Below are 19,217 nucleotides of genomic sequence, written 5' to 3'. Positions count from 1 at the left end.
AGCTATTTTCTGAACAGAGGTCTGCCTTTGCTGTATTGAGGAAGACTCATTTTGTGGTGGAAGGGTTACATACACATTTTAAGGGAGGTTTTGGAGACTTAAAATTAAATAATACACTAATACATCTTAGCATTGCTGACGTGGTGCTGTGATGAGTCAAACAGGACTGTTCATTCCATTCTGAGACAAAATGCACAACAGTTATGTGAGTTATGTTTGTGGAAACTCTGATGACATAACGACACTGCTGTGAGATCCCAGGGGGTTGCATTTATGGAAAATCTGGCTGTGGAAGAGCATTCTCAATTGCAGACTGGTAAATGCACTAGGGGAGTGAGAATCACTCAGGTTAGCCTGTATACGTATGCATCTACACCACCAACAGTAATGACAATGTGAACTTCTTCACAACAAGCAGCAAGTTTCCCATAATTTCACGATATTACTCTATTTTTGATCAAATAAATGCAGCTTTGGTAAGTATAAGAGACTTTTTAAAACACTGACCCCAAACTTATGAATGGTAATGTAGTTTATAGCGTTAAACTTGAAAATGTTTATCCAGACTTGTGAAAAGTACTTCTCTCATGCTAATAAATTGTTACTTACTCTGCTCTTGAGGATGAGTGGCTGCATGTGCTCACTGAATGTTATGATGTTCAGCTTCTGAATGCTCATCAACATCTCAGTCTCATGACTCCTTCATCCTCATCCGTCCACAGTCACCCTCCTCATCATTTGCTTTGTGCCTGGTCAACCATCAAACCAAATCTGAAAGCTATGAGTTCATATTCAATATAACAACCAGTGTAACACGCATCTGCTGCTGTTAGCTGACCCTTGGAAATGACCTGGTAATGAGGCTAGAATAACAGACACAGGAAGGTCAAACATTTTCGCTTGGGGTCTGTTTCCTGGAAATGAGTCTTCTGCTGTTTTGCCCTTTTGGGTTATTTCTGCAAACTCTTATTATTATTCATTATTCCGATGTTTAATAAAGGCAAGATGTCTCTAACATTTACAAAAACAAAACAATTAATTGTTGCTAGTTTGTGCGTGTGTGAGTATTTGTCTAACCAAGTATACTAGATATGTACATTTTCTAAAAGGAAAAAAACAATAGAATGTGTATTTTTTTTTAAAAGGGGGGACATGTCATGAAAATCTGACTTTTTCCGTGTTTAAATGCTATAATTGGGTCCCCTGGGCATCTACCAACCCTCAAAACGTGAAAAGTGACAACCCATTAACTTGGTTTTGGTAAGCCTTTCTCTAGCCTGGGTGCCAGCCCGAACCCCGCCCACAACATTTTTTGGTCGGGAAGTTCGGTCTGGACTCGCTCCATTGAGGAGCTATTATGCCCGAACAAAAATTGTTCGGACCAATCAAATTGTCAGGGCGGGCTTTATACGATGATGGACAGATGAGCAACGGTAACGTAATCATCCACGTTTCCAAAGAGCGCTTGATTTGAATGTTTACAACAAAGACGACTGCAGCTGGAGAATTGAGATTTCACGAGTTCACATTTACAAATAAGTCAGATAGAATAAATGCGTATATAAGATTTCACACAAATAAGTCGATAGAATAAATGCGTATATGACGTGCTGTCCGAGGAGAGGGCTGTGGGTTCGGTAGCCATACTCCCCCCGTGTTCCTGGTTGTGAGAGAACAAGACAAGAGTGAGGATTCGGGGTGGTGGAGGGATGCTGAAAAACTGTCAAGGAGTGTTAGGTAAGTTGCCAGAGTGAATATGCTTCCTCATGCTGATAGATAGGGTAACGTTAGACATGGTATTGTTTGATGACAAGTTGATATTGGATTGATTATTTGTACGTGCTCCTCTCGAACTTTGTTTATGAAACATCATGTGTAGATTCCGCCATCGCGTCTGTTATAGAAGATATCCACAGCGCATTCATTTTAAAAGAGGAACAGAGAGCCGCGACATTTTGTTGGTTGAAAATATGAATGAAGAACATGCGTCATTTACTCCGTTGCTCTGATTGGTTGTAGGTCTATCCAATTGAGTGCAGAGTTTTTTTTTTTCCTAGTTCGGTTGAGACACGCCCCATAATCAAATCTCTATGGAGCAGTATCAGACTCACATTCTGACTAGAATTTGAGTATGACGAAGTCAGGCTAGCCTTTCTCTGCAAGCATGTCAAAAATCTTGAAATCTTCTTAAGTAGGAAGGGGATCTTATTATAATATTACAGCCCCTTAAACGGCATGTTTCCTCCAGCAAAGCATGCAAACTTTTCTGTTGTTGCTGCACAGACGAGCACAGAACAATGTTTGACCAAAAAATGTCACAGCTGTCTTATAAAGACCTCAGGGAACTCTCAACTTGTGTAAAAGTTAAACATGACAGTACATGCAAGTCGATGAGATTAATCAATGTAACTCCACATCAACTACATAAATGTATCCACTAACCATTCAGAAACGTCCATGTGCATCTAAAAGTTGAACCTCTTACTGTAAGGCTGCACTCCGCAACGGGTTATTTCTGAGATTTGACTGAAATCGCGTTTGTTATTGCTGGAGTATCCGAAGCTTGTGTAAAGGATCGACTCTCTTCTGAACAAAGGCGGGGGGCAGCAGCAGCTCATTTGCATTTAAAGGGACACACACAAAAACAGTGCGATTTTGGTCACACCCTAAAAGGGGCAACTTTGACAAGCTATAATAAATGTGACCCTGGATCACAAAACCAGTCTTATGTTGCACGGGTATATTTGTGGCAATAGCCAACAAAACATTGTATGGGTCAAAATTATAGATTTTTCTTTTCTGTCAAAAATCATTAGGATATTAAGTAAAGATCATGTTCCATAAAGATATTTTGTAAATTACCCACCTTAAATATATAAAACATTTATTTTTGTGAATGGATGCAGAACTATCGCCAATAGAAATGGACAACTTTAAAGGCGATTTTCTCAATATTTCGGTTTTTCTGTACCCTCAGATTCCAGATTTTCAAATAGTTGTATCTCTGCCAAATATTGTCCTATCCTAACAAACCATACATCAATGGAAAGATTATGTATTCAGCTTTCAGATGATGTATAAATCTCAATTTAAAAAAAAATTACACATAAGACTGGTTTTGTGGTCCAGGGTCACAAATGATCTGGGGGGTATTTTGAACTGAAATTTCACAGACACATTCTGGGGACACCATAGATTTATAATACATCTTGTGAAAAGGGGCATAGTATGTAACCTTTAAAAGTTGCCACTACAATTCTATGGTATTAAGCATGTTGCTATATAGTTGCTAGGATTTTTTCTTGGTGGCCAGTCTAATTGTCACATAATGTTCTGTTTTGGTTTAATTTAGTTCCTGTTTCGTTAGTTCTCATTTTCCTGCCACTGGTTTGTTTCTATGGATGTTACCTGTTCTGTTTCATTTATCCTGTTTGTATATATGCCCTGAGTTCTCCTTAGTTATTTGTTCTGTATCATTTATGTTGAAGTGGTTGTGCTATTCTGTGTTTTCAAGTTATCTCCTGCGCATTTCCCTGTTTTGTTTGCTACTCCATCGCCATGCACTCTTTATATCCACCAAACGCTAACACTATGAAACTAGACTGAGGTATTTTAATGTTTTTCAAATTAAATATCTAAAAATTCCACAATATTTGCTACCAAAGAGGTGTGTTCGATTGCATCAGAGATCTGTAGCATAAAATGATTTTTCATTTCTCAAAAGCAGAGTCAAAGAAAAACAACCAAATCAGCTCTGACTTTTCAGCTGGGAATTACATTGTTCATTCACTGTTGAACACTGTACTAAACTTAGCCATTAAGAGATTGGCTAAAGCTCAATGGAAATGGGATCCAAAGAAATGCACAGCTGGAAGGCCAATTTAAGTGTGCAAAGAGCTGCATGAATGGATCAGAGCAAGGACGTTTGCATCGGAAAAATCACAGTAAGACAAAGGAAAGCAGCATTTACTCAGTGACACGGGTGAAGGTAGAAAATAGCTATTATGTTAAGTTCATTTTGCAGACATCAAAAACATTCTGACTCTACTTCAAAAACTGATGCAGAATGTCATAAAAACAACCAATAACATTTAAGTAACTTTTGCTTTGTTACTCATACTGTTACAATTTGGTCAACATGACCAAATGCCATTATCAACCTGTTTTCATTCCATAATCTTATTTATTTCTGAGGAAAACTGGATATTATATGAAGAAATGTAGGCCAGACTTGATTTTGTCCTTCAGAAACTGGCTAGATTGAAAAACAAAAACAAAAAAAACATTACATACACCAAAATGGAGCAAAAGTTTTTTTCAAAGGCAAAGAAAGGTTTTACATCTTAATGTAAGATTATGAGGAAAACATTTTTTTCTTTCTTTGGAATATTGTGCACTGATTAACATGCATTAAGTAAATAGGTTGATTTTTTATTTAATGTTAATTGTAATTACTATTGTTAAGTCTCTAAGTTATTATTAAACACAACAGACTGTTGTTCACAGAGTAAAAGGCCCAAGGGTTGCGCTTCGGTTATCCCCAGGATTGTGCTTTAACAGTGAGATCATATGTAACTCATGCTGCTTTTTCAATAAACTTATGGTTTCCCGGAACGCCAGGCTAAGGGAAGATCTTTAGGGTGGGATACAAATATATTATGATGTCTCGAAATCCCACCATAGTTCTCAATAACATAATGAACTGTCCTGTCGGTTTCAGTCATTGCACTATGTACCAACTAGAAAAACATGTGGTCTTGAATTTGCATCCTTGGCTGCAGTTTTAAAAGACCTCTCTCTGTTTGTACAGTTTTAAAAGACCTCCTTCTCACTGCTGGATATGAGACAGATATGAGAACATTCGGACGTCTGTGTCAACTCGCAACTCTTGTTATCATCTTTATCAGTCTAGCATCAGCAGCGAATGGTGACTAAAAGATGTGTTAGCTGTTCTCATGGCCAGAGCAAAGCTAAAACATCCTGCATGGCCACACAATCACTGCCTCTGGGTTTGCGTGGACTTTGTGCGTTTTGACAAAGACAAACTGAGCTAATAAAAAATACATGGAGAAAAAAGCATCATGGAATGTTCTTCAGTGCAGCCGCTCTTCGCGTTCAAGGCAGGAAAAGCCAGTCAAACCACAGGAATGCAAAGCACTGCAGCAGACATGGTTTTCCACAAGCCTGTCTATGTGTGTGTGTGTGTGTGTGTGTGTGTGTGTGAGAGAGAGAGAGAGAGAGAGAGAGAGAGAGAGAGAGAGAGAGAGAGAGAGAGAGAGAGAGAGAGAGCGTGTGTGAGACAGGGGGAAAAATAGTAACTGTTGTGGTGAATACACTGTATACAACACCAGAGTTGACAGAAAGGTTGCACTGGACAAATCAGTCCCAAAACAGTCTTTAAATGTTTAATAACTTTGAGACATTTAAGTCAACATAGTATTCCCCCCATGTAAGTGAGTTGCATTATTAAAATATAAACACACACAGTATACAATAAGGAATCTACTAAAGAAAACATCTATTGCAACTCGCATTATCTTTTAACGATTTTTTTCTCAGTGGAAAAATTTGCATCATATTTTTCCCCCTTTCAAAACTCATGTGGTAACATAAATTTGGAATAATAATCACAAATCTTTGCTTTCTACAACTGGTTAGGTTATTCAAGAAGAAATTTAGATATTATATAATGCTGTGAGTGACTTGAAAGGTGTTGATGGTGAACAAAGGGTGCATTGATCTTTGGAGGAAATAAGAATTGTACCAACTTTTGCACCATTCATCATCTTACACAACCCTATGATACCTAGAGCAAATATTCTACATCACATACTGTACCTTATTACAGACATATTCTCAACTGACATATTTACTATCCCATTTGGTAACGAGGAAAGTTATAAAACACGCAGAACAGACAACCCAGCCGTTGCTCTATTGGTAAACAGCAAGAGCAGTTGGTTTAGTTAGGCACTGTTAGTGCAGACCCACAGGGTAGTTGTTCAGAATAGAGGGTTGTTTTGACTGCTCCATGCTGGCAGGGACTATTCCGTCCCCAGAGGTTTGACTTGGAAAGACTCTTGCACGGAAATACCTCTGGCACAGCCCAGGCTGACTCTGGGGTGGGTCTCCATTGAGCCGAATGGATGAAATGTTGCACCAGGGCTGGAGGCTGAAAGTGGGAGGGAGGCTGGGGTATATCGGCTGGGGTAGAAAGGGTAGAGGTGGTGGACAGCGAGTGTTCAGAGAGATGACAGCCCTCAAGGATGAAAGCAGGGGAATTTTTTCCTTCCAAACTAAATCCCACAGGTGCTCAGCAGTGGCTGAGGTGGCATATCACATTGCCCTGGTTCTCTCCAGCGCCCAATAACCCGTCTCACTGTTTCCCCCCAAAGTGCGTTCACACATTCCAGACAGGAGAGGCCCTTGAAGGCCTTCCAGCTTCAACATTCAGTCTGTCTGGAAGGAATTAAGGGGTGGGGGAGGTGGACGAGATGGTCGGACCAATTTTCCCGGAGTCAGGGAGACACACCCCATCAGAATTAGGTTCTTCTTTCGTTACCATCTCTCCCTGTTCCACCTTCACAGCCAATCCCTTGTTCTTAAGGAGAACAACTCTCTCAAAATGAGGACATATTTCCACACTAGATCTAATGTCAAACATAGTAGTCATTAAGATGCCATCAGTATTACAGGGACAGTTCACCCTAGTTTGTTTTTAGATTTGTGAGGTACATTTTGAATTGGTTAATAAAAATAGTCTCAATAAATCATTCCTGAATTATACTGATCTGGTTCTCGAGTTCAGCTTACTGTAGCCTAATGATTAAGTGAACGCTGGAAGACCTCTTAACCTTCTCCGTTCTGATGTTTCTCCCAAGACTTCCTTTGTATCAAGGGCCAAAATATCAGGCGCCCATGCCAGCTGGCCCTCGATCAATCAAAATGACTGCCAGATCAGATTAAGCACATTTAATGCTTTTCAGAAACATCTTCAAGATTAATGGGTTTCTTCTACATGTTAGTGGCCCTGCTCTCTGAGAGCTTTCCAAAGGAACTGGGCTGCTGTAGTATTTTCTGGGTGAGGTCTACAGAGGAGTTGACATAAGCAGCGAGGAGCCGGGGCGGTGCTGTACAACTGCCAGAATATTGACACAGACCTTGTACTGAAAGTTAACACTGATGTTATTTGAAAAACGTGAGGACTGGGTGTTGGCGTCTGGAAACAAAGGAAAGAAGGCCATGAGGCACACCATTCTCAGTTCTGAAATCGAGATACCTTAGCAAAACTCTAAGGCAACATAGAGGTGGTGTGCTGGTCTTAGCATATTTAAACAGGTTGTCTCTAAGCATGACAAGTTCATCAAAACAAACAAGATTGACCACTGGGAACAAGCTTGGTGGCCAACAGAGGTGGTTTCAGCATGGCTGCCTTAAACCAAAAGTATGGTTCAGTTGTCCACTTGAGTCATCTGCACTCATGCCTGGAATTAACGGTGAGTCCACTAGGTGGCAACAGTCACAGTAAAGCTGGTGCATTAAAGAACAACTCAAAGAAAGTGTCAAAAATGCAAATAAACTCAACAAAAAGCAAATGTGGAAACAACAAAAAAGATATGCCAGGAGGTCAGAAAGTACCTTTGCAGTCGAGAAAGATGACACAACTCTGTAGGTCAGGAGAAGTATTACAAAGCAGTGCACATGATGTAAAAACAGGTGAAAAGCAGCTATTTACTACATTTGTAAGCAGTAGACAGGAAGGCAGCTCACTAGGTTTTAGAACTGAGCAGGTATAATACGAAGTAAGAGCTTAAAGGGTAACTAAACCCTAAACCAACTTTTTTTAGTTAATGATCTGTAAGAATGGGGCTTTATTAGTGCTGTTCATTTATTCAAGTAATTTTTTAGACATTTGTGTTTAAAGTGTTTTAATTTTACAAAATATGGTGTAAAAACGTCTGAGTGCTGCCCTCTTCAGGTTGAACAGTGGCTACTGCAGTTGAATTTTCCTATTGGAAGTTGTGGTACACTCTGACGTCAGAGGGTACCAGTTAACCACACCCTTGCCTGCAGAGAGATAGGTCTCAGATGCACGCCCCCTCTCCACTGGGCTCTGCCTACTTTTCCAGCATTTTTCAAATATTGCCAGTGGGTGGAGTCAGGCTCTGACCAGGGGTTTAGTTACCCTTTAAAAAGAAGAATGATCATGAGATAGGCCTTCTGTAAGTAGCTATCAGTATACTGCTCCTGAAGGTTACCATACTCCAAAGTTCAGCTCCAACCCTAATCAAACACACTTCAACCTGGTTTCTTGAAAATATTTAGCAGGGTGTTGGTCCCACCTGTCTATCGTTGTTACCCTTGTGGGCCCCCTCATGAGACTATACTGCATGAAGATTCAAGTACATTGATACCTGTAATGTTTTCAGGAGAACACAAGGTCAAGTAAGTGTTGTAGAAATGAATTAAATGCTCTTTTTGCTGTGGTCTTGAATATACCTCTGCAATCTTGCATATGTTTGTACCCAAACCCATTTCAGGCGGTGGTCTATTGCATTCAATAATCTGTTCATAATAGATTGAAGGCTAACACAGAACAGAATCTAGGAATGGTTCCTGAATCGATGACTGTATTGGCAAACATTAGCCAATATAATTCTACAACTTTTTAGTATCTTATTAGGTGTGTACATGTTTAAGTACATTCAGTAAAAGGGAGGGGAATGTCCTGCTGGATAAGACGCTATTTTCACACAATGTGCACTCAAGCTTCATTAGACATTACAGACAAAAAGGTACATGTGCAAGACTAATCGTGACCTTCTGATGGAAACATTAGACACATGTTGCCACACATCCATTTTCCGTATATAGTAGAAGAAAATAAAGAGAGAGATGATTCAGCTGCCCATGTATTCAAATTATAGCTGGGTTTCCATCTGCCCCTGCCACAAAAAGGTTGTGGCAGGGTTAAAAAGGTTAAAAATATTCAATGACAGCTTAAAGATCAGCTTCCATGGGGAATCCATGTTAAAGTGCAATGGAATGGGATATGGAAAAGAGCTAGATAGATAGATAGAATGGGGTCATGGCAAAAGAGATCAAATATAAAAAGGGCATCACCCTGGGAGGATCAGCACTTCAGTACAGTTGATCTCCCCACGGTAAAGGCTGGAAACAGTAATGACGATTTCTAACCTAACTGATGCTCGGGTATAGCAACAGACGACCTAATAACAGCTTAGATCCAAAGGCCTCATTGTGTCTGCACCTTGTTTTATTTTTAATAGAGGGATCAGACAAATATGTCATTATTCCTAAGGTTAGGATTCCCTAGTGCATTCCAGTTAGCTCACTATTATTATTCGCTTCGGAAAAAAGCTTTATCAATGTAATGCCAGCATATGCTGTGTCATGCCCTTCTGTCCTCTTCACAGCAGTAAAATGTACACTAACGAAAAGCACCAAAAAGTACCATGGCAATACTTTTTTGCACATATTTCTTTTAAGTACCTAGCATATACCATGGTGCATGAATATTGCAATCCTTCAATACTATGGTATATATCAAAGTATCATGGGCTTACCATTTGATACCATCACTGGACTATGGTACCGTTACAACACTTTTTTTCAACAGTAATTCATACAGTTCCTGCAGCAGTGGGCCAAACCGACACAAAACTGAGAACCTCACACTAAGCACTTAACTTCGTGACAGCTGATGAGGCAATGGATTCAGAGACTTAAGTGAATTAACTCCCAATGTCAAGCTTCTTACCACCCAGCAATTAATCAAGTTGCTCTTTGGCATTTGTTCATGAAAGACACATGGGAGTGGCTGATGTTTGTCTGACAACCAACTTTATACTTTCTCCTAAAAATACTGGTGATGACAACTCTTTGGACAAGAAGCATTTTTGTGGTTCTAATACATCTTACATAGTCAGCAATATTTTAACTACAAAATGAGTCCTATATAAGAGACCAGGCACCAAGCACCAATATGTAGCTTTATTGCTTTCTTAAACTTTAAATTAAAGTTGACATCTATAGAAGCATTGCAGTAAATATTATAAATATTATATAACATAATTAAATAAATATTATATATACCAGTGTCATGAACTGTTATAAGAGTGATGTTACTGTTTACATTAAAACCCGCACCATTGTAACATTAACACCAAACTTTGTGAACATCTCTAAGCTCAACTGTTTTTATAAAATGGATACTTCCAGCTCCAACATCTGAACTGATGATCCACATCCAAAGATAAATACCTCAACTTGTGAGGTTTGTCAAGACAAAGACCTTCTTACACCAAATGTGAGACAAATCTCATCTGAAATTTTTATTTATGACAAGACTGAAACAAAAAATAATTCAATCAAAATTCACCGGCTTCCTTGCAACAAAAATTAATATTCGGTGTGAATACGCCTTACTGAAAGAAACACTTCACCATTTACAAATGATTCCATATGGTATTGTGAGGTAATGAGCAGTTTTCTGTTTGGGTGGTTGAGTTGTGACATATTAGTGTTATATTGTACTGGATTAAACCGTGTTTTATGTCATCATCACATGGTGAATGGATTGCATGGGAGCAGTTGAAGGACATGTCAGAGGTCGTCGGTTAAATCCTCTGAAGCGTGGTGGAGCCGAGTGACAAAACCAGAGTGGGCACCCAGGGGCCCGTAGGATAAAGGTGTAACCAACATCTGCAACCCATTGCACCCCCAATTATCCTCGGGTGAACCTCATGGAAAATACGACACAACCAGCTGGAATGTAAACACAACCCAATGGGAACTCCCATTTATTTTCTCTCTTGCGTGAGCAGCAAACTCTATTTTGTTCTGTTTTTCTTCCTTTCCTCATTTTGCTCTTGGCTGTAATCGTTTTAATGTAGATAGACAGCACAAATCCCTTTCATTAGCATGTATCCCATTGCAATTATCAATCATGTTTCAATTTTATACTTCATAAGTATCAATCTTATGTTTAGAATCATTCCATTGTTCGGCAGGCAGTACCTGATTCACTCTCTCCTGTTTTCCCAGGAAGTGCCAGTTACTGCAACAGTTGAAATGATGCAGTCTTTTCATGTTTCGTTGGTGTTTCTATTCAGGCTACATTGACTCTAAAATATCGAAACTCTCCACAACAGTGAACACATGTTTGCGTACACACTGAAGTCACACCACAGGTCTGCGGCCCAGCTGTCTCCGGTGAGGGTCTAGGCTTTAAAGACCTACCAATCTCACAGGCACCGGTAGATTTATCCCAACAATCCAAATAAACTCCACATACCAGATTCTGCAAATCCTAATGATTCCAAATGCTGAAGCAATTATGGTGTATTGACAGGGTGTGAGAAACCATCATGAATCAGTTTAGTTTGACTAGACTGTGTTGTGTAACCAATAAACAAACCTATTAACATTCCCCAAAAAAGAAAACAATATTATTAGGCAGACAGGTAGTACGTTTTGGTTAAAGGGTTTTTTCATCCAAAAATGAAAATTCTGTCATTAATTACTTTAATGAATCATTTTGATGAAATATGAGAGTTTTCTGTCCCTCCATTGATAGCTAACTATCTCTTTGATGCTTTAAAAAAGCCTAAAATTCAACCTGTTCATCATATAAAGCAATTGTGTCTCTTCAGAAAAGTTTGGATTAAATCACTCAATTCACATGTATTAATTTTACAATTTCTTTATGAACTTTTTGAAGCTTCAAAGTCGTAGTTGCGTAGCTGTGAATTGAGGGACAGAAAACTCTCAGATTTCATCAAAAAGATCTTCATTTGTGTTCCGAAGATGAACGAAAGTCTTACGGGTTTGGAACGACATGAGGGTGAGTAATTAAAGGTGCTCTAAGCGATGTCACGTGTTTTTTAGGCCAAAACATTTGTCGCGTCCAGCAAACATCTCCTCACTATCCGCTAGCTGCCTGTCCCCTGAACACACTGTAAAAAAATGGGGTCTCTGTAGACAGCCCAGGCTCCACAAAAGGCAAGAAAAACAAACTGGCCCAGCCTGGACCACAAAACATAACAAACAGTGTTCCAGCCAATAACCGACAGGAATGATTTGGAGGTGGGGGTTGGGGGGTTAGTGCGTGTGCACATGAAGGGGGGGTGTGGGGGTTGTGGGGAGTGGAGGAGAAAGAAGCATGAAGAGGGAAGTTAGCTAGAGGAGAGATGTCCTAACAATGACTAACGGGATGAGGAGGAAGGAGGGTCGAGCTAGCCTCCGTTTTGTTTGACAATACTTCGAACGTCAACAAGTGACGTCACCCAATACAATTATTCCTCAGTTAATATTTTTTCTATTGTTAGGGTCTGTTTTAGATTGTTGTCTTAACATTGTGTCAAGTAATATTTTACACTTATTTTGAAAGGTAGTTAGCAATGCTTTTAACCCTGGTTCATTAATAAAGATTTTTCTTATTTATTTTCATATTTGTATTTAAAATGTAAATTGTTCACATATTTCCCAATTAATCAACTTACATATATCTATGACCCTATGGTAAGGTTTGTTGACTTTGGACTCTCTCAAGGTCTACTGTCCTGCAGAGTTTAGCTCCAATGCTGATCAAACTCACCTGTCTCTAACTATCTAGTGATCCTGAACAGAGCCCCTCTACTCGGGGTATCCTTCAAGGTTAACAAAAAAAGAGTAATGCTGCTGCACTTTGGCGAGGAGACAAGAGGTCTTTTTTATGGATGTCAATGGAGGAGATGCTTCATTATGCTAAATAAATTGTTTTTGTGACACTAATCACTTAATTAACTGACAGTCTGTCTGCTAATCTTCAACATGTTTGCTATTAAACATCCAGTTTGGACTGATCTTTTTTTCTGATATAGATGCTTTTTGTCATTTCTATTAATATCAGAGACATCCTGACATGAATTTCGGCATAATTGTTTTTCTAATTAACCTAATTTAACCTCTTCTCCTGAAATTTGATAATGTTACACTGTTACTTAGCTACTTTATCATAAATTGCATGCGTTTTTCCTCATTTGTAAGTCAGTTCTTCATCAGTTGTGCCAATCCCCAATGAAGGTTATGTATTCATGCACAGTATATTTCCTATATGTGCATCTAATGCTTTAGTTCCAGATTTTTCAGTGATGGTGTAGTTAAGGGAACTGTGATTTAATTCAAGACATCTAATTGCTTTGGTATAAAACCCATCACATGTGCTACTGTCCTGATGGCCATATTCTGCTCACAACAATCCACTGCAAAAAAAGCTATGAGGACATCAGAAAGTCCTTGACTGAGGAAACATGGAGTCCCATCTTCCAGTGGGTCCATGATAAGACCTGTCAGAGCTGCAAAAATGCATGCCCTTAGCCAGTTTATGTGCCAATAAAAAGCGCAGGGAGAAACAAGACATAAACGTTCTAATGAAAAGGTCTGGACAACAAACCAAACTTCTGAAAGTCACTTGTGGTTTGGTTATGTAACGCTGCAGCAGGAGATGTGTGCAGCTGTACTGTTAGTCTCTGCACTAACTTCAATTAAAGAGAGAGAGAATGCCAAAACAAAACCACGAACGCACTGCTGGCCAAGATACAGATGACAGAGAATGTGTAATGTCAAAATATTGCAACAGTCTTTAAGGAACAGGCAAAAAAGCATGGAGTTAGTTAAATGAGACTTGCTAAATGCTAAGTTAATGAGGTTAAAGGTGCAGTTAACAATTTTTTCCAACGTGTGGAAGCGTGGAGGAGCTGAAAATGGAGACGTGAAGTCAGACACTTTCTGCTTCCCGTAGTGACGCTCGCACTGTGTTTGCATACTTTACCACAGCTGAAGTTAAATAAATGCAATATTTGTCACATACACAAACTTTTCAGAGACATTTTCATTCAATACTTTATGTACTGCTTATTACAGCATCTGTTTGTACAAGAATAAAGTTCAACATAAGCCTACTATCAATGAATTGGGGTCTACGTTTTTTTTTTATCAGTTTTATTTTTAATAAACATGCGATGTTAAATATAACATCGCGACTACATGAAAAGAGATTTTACTGTTATAAAAAACAGATTTGTGAGCATTAGTGGAACTGAAGGTGTGAGAATAAACACGAAACCCACATGATCGTTGTCATGCTGTGAATCCGGCCAATCGTGAAACAGCTGTGTGTCGTCATCAGAACTCGTGCAGCCGCTCTGGAGAAGCTGCGCAGAATGAATCAGCCGGCTTCTTTCGAATCGCTCTTGCGGTACTTTGATGGCATTTGTCACAGTCGTGGCGTCTGCGCTTTCTCAAGTCGGACAGAATTTCACCTCCCCCTAACGAGTGTATACGCCCCTTACTGCTGATTGGCTACAAGTGTGTTTTGGTGCTAGGTCCGATCCACTTTCAACTGCGTTTCTCAGAAATCGCTTAAGTGTGTTATTTCAAATCCAAAAATGAATTGCAATGATTGTTATTAAAACAGGTTTCAAACACCACTATTGTTCAAAAGATGTAGCTGTGTTTTAGAAAGCTTACCGTAGTTTGTCATTGTGACCATATCCTCATCACCTAACACCATAAAAAAGGCCTCAAAAGCAATAAGATTTGGAAGTGATGTCATGCTGCAATGCTACAGGTCTATAAAAGTCACACCCTTGCTGGATCCAGATATTTCTGCACCTTCTTCACTAAAGAGAGGTAATATGATACCTCTCCTAATTAAAGAGAATCATGCAAGAATTGTGACTTTCAGCTGTTCACATTCGGTGTAGACAGAGTGTAACCTCCCAGTTTACACCAATGCGACGAGAATCAACAGTGTACTATCATTTCCATAGCAATGACTATTTACTTCAGTGTTTCTGTCAGCTTTCTGTATTGCAGCTGATGAAGTTCAAATGAAAACAATTTAGGGGGTTCTAGCATTCAGTCACAACATGTTATATTCTTGTACTTTTTTTCCATTGGAAAAATTAATTAATGAATTGTTTGCTGATTGGCTGCAGTTTGTGATAATCTACATAATTAAAATTTCAATGCCAAATTTCGATTGTCCGTTTATTTAACACTCATAAATATTTTTATTCACATGTTGTTGTTTTTTTGCTTCTTGTGAAACTAATGTTGATGGCTGGCCCTTCAACTGAACCTGATTTCTCCCAAGATTTTTTTTTTTCTCCATTCTGTCACGCGATCATCCTGGGTCACGGGTCTCCTTCACTCCGGCATCGACACACCATGGACCCTGGGTGCTTCAGCAGCAGAAGGTGCGAGCCAGGCCTGGACAAGAAGTTCTCCCCCTCTGCCGCCCCCAATCTAGAGTTCTCAACGGGCCTGAAAATTACAACCCGACCCGGACCCTTTTAAAGCCCGGACCCGATGTAACCCGACACATCATGATGAATTATCTGCCCGAACCCGGCCCGCGGCCCGACGATAATTTCGGCCAGCCCGCCCCTCTCCATGATGCACGTTGCACGCAGCAGCCAGACTTTCTTTACGGTGAACAGCAGCGATGATTAATAAATGGTTTTTTGTTTTGTTTTGTTTTTCACTGAGCGGAAAAGATTAAGCCCGAGGTCTGACTGACCCGACCCGAGTCATTTGCTTGTATTTTCAGCCCGAACCCGGCCCGAACCAGCAGGTCCCGTCGGGTTTGCCAGGCCGACCCGACCCGTTGAGAACTCTACCCCAATCTTCGAGATCTCTTCCCGGAACCACATGCTGCACATGGGGGTGAACGACATCAGGCTGCGGCAGACGGAGGTTGTGAAGAGGGAGGAGACTGATTGAGAGGGTATTCTGCACATCACTCGCGACGAGGATCATTGTGTCCAGACCGCTTCCAAGGAGGACATGAAAGGTTCAGTAGATTATTTGCTCTAAATGAATGGTTAAGGTCATGGTGTAATGAACAGAAACTGCTCTTTGTAAATAATTGGAATCTTTTCTGGGAGTGACCTAGGCTCTATCGTGCTGATGGCCTGCACTCTAGCAGAATCGGAGCAGATCTTCTGTTTGACAATATCTCCGAGACGCTACAGACCATTATGACTAGTAAGATAGTAGTGCGTGTGTAGTACACCTATTGGACAACGTCAACAAAGCATTGATTGTCAGAGATTTTAACATTCAGATAATACAAATGATGCATAAGGGGTTGTGTTTACAGATTTACTAAACCCCTTTTGGGGTCACGCAATACATCACTAGACACACTCATTGTTTTAATCATACACTAGATTTAATTATATCGCACAGAATCAGTCCTACTAATATAGATATTCTACTGTAAAGTGATGTCACTGATCACAACCTTGTAACGTGCATACTGCTGATATTTGCCATATCACGTCGCATTATCGACCAGGTAGAACAATTATCCCAACCACTATAGATAAGATTCCCAAATATCCTTCTTGATCTGTCTTAGCTTCTCAGTGTACCCAAACACACAAATTAACTTGAGGAAATGACTAGCAGTCTGTCTGCCGTAATGAGGATGCATAGCAGCCATAAACAAGGCACTCCTGAACACCCTTCAGAGTCAGCCTGCAACCTATAGCAGGATTCTTCAAATCCAAACCTGCAGGGTCAGAAGGTCCGACGCAGGGAGTTTAGTTCAAACAACTGAACAAACTTACCTATCTGTCATTTTCTAGTAACTATCAAGACCTTGAGCCATGTGACTTTGATTAGGGCTGAAGCTAAACTCTGCAGATCTATAATCTTTAAGCTAATAAGGTTAAGCGTATTTGGCTTGCTGTCCGCAGTGGAGGGGCTCGAGGAAGCAGCTTCAACTCGAGCTTAGATATACCCCCCCAGTGGGACTACTAATGCTCGGATGATGAGTATGGTAACAAGATGCCTAAATGATGTTGGTGGAGTTGGGGAGGTGGAGGGATGCCAAAACAGCTGATGGTGCAAAAAACAGCAAAAGGTGAGCGGCTGCTTATATGCTCTGGCAGTTAATTGAAAGATTAGATGGGTTCACTCCTCCCGAAATTACGTTGTGGACTTCGCATAAGATGTGCTTGGCCATTATTATAATCAGAAAGATGGTGACCAGACAAATTAAATGAATGCTGAAGAACCCATTTTCTTTCATGCCACTTTATGACACAACATACTACTGGTTCATGTTTCCTCTGATTTGGTTGTGAAAGCTCTAACCACCTAGGTCACGGGTCCCCTTTGTTAGAGACCAGCAATGTTTTGTGGCCAGTTCAGAATCAGGATTTGGGCACCCTTCCAGGGTTTTTGTGTTGAAAAGCACAACTCGGTACAAGAGGAACCGACTTCTGTACCAGCCCCAGTGAAAAAGCGGTAAGACTACTGCGACAACCCAACCACTTTTTCTTTCTTTTTTTCAGACGTGAAGAACATATCTTTTTATCATACATAGTATTTGGACAAGTTTGATACCAGTGTTGAACTAGAATGGATTGTGAAGGAGAAAGCAGCCCTTGTCTGTTTACCACCTTAGAGGAACTACTCGGTCCTAAATACTATGTACTGACCTTCCAGAAAAGACAAGCCTGATGTTCTTGGTCCACTCACTGAAAAAGATCAAAAAAGTGAGCACTCTGGGCTCATGGTGACAGCTCAGCTGGAGGTTTGGAGCAAGATTAAGCAACAGATGCCCATGAGGAGAGCCGAATATCAAAGTCTTGAACCGTATCCATACCCATTATCCAGCATGATGAATCCCACGCCATTTCCAGGATTCGTTTGAGGATGCAGCCCAGCTATGGGGAGCATGAAATGAGGGACATGAGCAGTACTGATGGGAAATCTCATACAAGGTTGAATAAAGTCTTCCCTATGGCAGACAGTGGTGTGTAACCAAGAATTTCCCCTGCTGTACCGTCCCTTCACAGGCCCAGTATTTTGTCCCATTTGATTATTTTACCACGTTCATAATTGCTAACTTTACATGACTTGACATATGGCCATGCTCTTCGATCTGTGATCATGTTCATCCAATCAATAATCACATTGGACATACATAAACTGATAGTTTGCAGATGAATTACTTCTTTTTTATTTAGCGCAATTTTCCACCGGACAAAATTGCGCTTGTTAACTCATGATTTCTGTGCGTCTGTGCGCACCAATCTTGCACTTCTATCTACTCCTCAACCAGACCACCTAGAGACTTCGGGTTTTCGGCATCATGTTAAGGAAGGTCTAATCTCGGGAACGCACAAAAAAAATCCAGGAAAAGATTTACTATCTCTTAGTGTTGTGATCCCATGAGGTGAGAAAATTGCGCTAAAACACTCACTGAGATTTTATTACTTGTTTGTGAATGTCATAATTCACTGACAACAAAGAGCAGCATAACACAGCATTTATATAATAAAACTCTTGAGTGTTTTCATAACCATCAGTTATTTGTCTGCAAAGGGCAAGCTGCTCCTTGGCATTAACCGCTGACTGTTCCACCACAGAATGTGAGCAACACATCCATCATGATTTCTGGGTTCAAGCAGAGGCTCAGTCAGACTAATATCGAGTCAGATGATGAGGAGAACTAAAGGTTAGTCATTTTGTTAAATGCCACGGTTTATGCATGTGTTTTTAATTCTGAGAGTTATGCTGATGCGACTATTTCAGGCCCAGATGAAAGATGAACTTTGTTGGAAGGAGTTCTAAAAGCATCACATTGGTAGCAGTTTACTTTGTAACAAACTACACATACATAAAAGTAACAAATAAAAGAGTGCTCAACACACACACACACACACACACACAAACAAAAGACTTAGCCAGTACTAAGGGATATAGCTTCAGTAGAGGTAATGTCTCAAACCCAAAAAAACTTGTTTAACACTGACATCTGCTGTCGAGTCTAATATGTCTATCGTAAGCATGCATGTCTGACTGTACATAGCAACTAAATCTTTTTTAGCGAATCCTTGCTGACACAAGATCAGGGAATTGATATGAGGTTACCATGGTGGTCGGAGTGGTTTTAAGCACTTCATATTTCCGAAGTGACTTATTATTTAGGACTAAATTCAGCGAGTCATTGTGAAAAGGCAAAAACAACGCAAAAAGTGCTCAAAATACGCATAAGCCCGAAAAGGGAGGATTAAAGGAAAAGTAAAGGTTTTTTTTTATTTTATTTTTTTTATTGAAACCTATCCTCATGTCCATAGCAAAAACAATGTGGGACTCTAGTTGCCCGGCAAAGTTTAATATTCTGCTATTTTTAA

Source organism: Scardinius erythrophthalmus (assembly GCF_964197995.2).
Source record: "Scardinius erythrophthalmus genome assembly, chromosome: 10".
NCBI lineage: Eukaryota > Metazoa > Chordata > Actinopteri > Cypriniformes > Leuciscidae > Scardinius > Scardinius erythrophthalmus.
This window is presented reverse-complemented; position numbering follows the sequence as displayed.